Below are 2,522 nucleotides of genomic sequence, written 5' to 3' on the forward strand. Positions count from 1 at the left end.
TCAGTTTCCCAGGTGGCATCCCTATCGTCATGATGACTCCACACCACCTTATACGTTCTCACAATTCTGTTTCGGGTTACTCGTTCCTTGGTATCCACAATTCCCACTGGCTGCTCTTTATACTGTAGGTCTGCTTTTATTTTGATCCCCCGAGGTTCAATCCTTTGTTCAGGCACTTTCAAACATTTCCGTAGTTGCGACACATGAAAGACCGGAAAGATCGAACCCAACTCTTCAGGTAAATGAATCTTGTAGGCCACCGGCCCTTTTCTCTCCAGTACTTGATACGGTCCCACATATCTGGGTGCAAGCTTGCTTCGAACTCGGAAACGTTGAACTTTCTTCATTGGCATTTTCATTTGATCATTATATACATTTTTGAGATATTTTGTTTTTTTATTTGTTAATAATTTAAGGATAAATAGTTCACTAAGGAGAAGATAGAATCATAGCAAATGAAATTTCTAATTCAGCTTAGAAAAAAAGAATGAATATCAAGCGTTATAGTATGATTTGGAATACTCTAAAAAAGGAAGGAGGGAGGCGGGAGAGAGAAAAACTTTTGGATATATTCATTCCGATTGAATTGCAAATATATCAACGATAAAATCAATTCAATTCTGAATTGCAATAAGCGAGCGGGGTGTCTCAAATAAAGATGAGTTGCTAGACTACGTCGAATAATGAATTCAATGATTCAAAAAAAACTAAAAGATGGATTAAATTATACAAGGAATCCTGGTTTCAAAGAAAAGTAAAATGGGGATATGGCGAAATCGGTAGACGCTACGGACTTGATTGTATTGAGCCTTGGTATGGAAACCTGCTAAGTGGTAACTTCCAAATTCAGAGAAACCCTGGAATGAAAAATGGGCAATCCTGAGCCAAATCCACTTTTTTCAAAAAAGTGGTTCTCAAACTAGAACCCAAAGGAAAAGGATAGGTGCAGAGACTCAATGGAAGCTCTTCTAACGAATCGAAGTAATAACGATTAATCACAGAACCCATATTATAATATAGGTTCTTTATTTTATTTTGAGAATGAAATTAGGAATGATTATGAAATAGAAAATTCATAATTTTTTTAGAATTATTGTGAATCTATTCCAATCGAATATTGAGTAATCAAATCCTTCAATTCATTGTTTTCGAGATCTTTTAAAAAGTGGATTAATCGGACGAGGATAAAGAGAGAGTCCCATTCTACATGTCAATACTGACAACAATGAAATTTCTAGTAAAAGGAAAATCCGTCGACTTTATAAGTCGTGAGGGTTCAAGTCCCTCTATCCCCAAACCCTCTTTTATTCGCTAACCATAGTTGTTATCCTTTTTTTTTATCAATGGGTTTAAGATTCACTAGCTTTCTCATTCTACTCTTTCACAAAGGAGTGCGACAAGAACTCAATGAATCTTATGCTATTCATTAAATAGATGATTTCTTTTTTATCTCTTTTTTTTTATTTATTAGAGTACAGTATTGGCAAGGAATCTCGATTATTAATTCGATTTTTTTAAGTATTATTAAGTAAGCCATCCACAATGCATAGGACTACCCCTCCCCATTTCCTAATTTTGAATGGAATACTTTATTGATTTTTTAGTCCCTTTAATTGACATAGATGCAAATACTTTACTAAGATGATGCACAAGAAAGGGTCAGGATAGCTCAGTTGGTAGAGCAGAGGACTGAAAATCCTCGTGTCACCAGTTCAAATCTGGTTCCTGGCACAGAAAAAAAGGATCTACCGAATAGATATTGATACAAATATTTTGAGATGGATTGGGATAAATATTCATTAAAAATCTACTTAGTCTAGAGTAAGTAGATAAATGTCTAGAGTAAGTAGATAAATCTCTAAACACTTCTTTTTCTTTTAAAAATAAAAAAGGGTTCAAATCTCTGGTTCTTTTCTTTATGGTATAGAAAGAGGTGAGATTAGGTGCCCTTTTCTTCATTTTGCATTTCTTATTAATTTTGTATGCCGCTATTCCGAAGAATATTTTTTTTATTCTTGCTTATCCTACTTTCCTAGTTGTTCTAAGTAATATGCGCGGTACAAAGTTCGTGGTAGGAACTTCTTTGAGTCATTGTATTTTTCTGTTCATACGAAGGAAACAAATATGTGATTTTCCAAATTGGAAAATCGAAATGAAGCCCTTTTTGTTCAGTCTATCTGGACCTTTTTGTATAATAGGAATTAATTAGAATATTATATTCTAAGTATTTCGTTTCGTCTAGGAACAGAACCTCAAAATATTCCTTTACTTTAATAAAATCTGGAATTGTGTTGTATAAGTGAACATGAATTTATTATCACTCAATGAGCATCTTGTATTTCATAGAAATTGGGGGTTATATAGTCCTTACGTAAGGGCCAGCCTATCCAACTTTCAGGCATTAAGATACGTTTAAGACGTGGATGATTATCATAAGAAATTCCCACCATATCATAAGATTCGCGTTCTTGAAAATCGGCACTTCTCCAAACCCAGAAAACAGACGGGATTCTAGGATTATC

General features: G+C 34.3%; 1 non-coding gene across 1 annotated transcript; it reads left to right on the top strand.

The window, feature by feature from the left end:
* On the top strand, positions 1,659-1,731 carry TRNAF-GAA. Its single transcript has one exon. It is a non-coding gene; the product is annotated as a tRNA-Phe (tRNA).

The sequence above is a fragment of the Sorghum bicolor genome, chromosome 3 (assembly GCF_000003195.3).
Source record: "Sorghum bicolor cultivar BTx623 chromosome 3, Sorghum_bicolor_NCBIv3, whole genome shotgun sequence".
NCBI lineage: Eukaryota > Viridiplantae > Streptophyta > Magnoliopsida > Poales > Poaceae > Sorghum > Sorghum bicolor.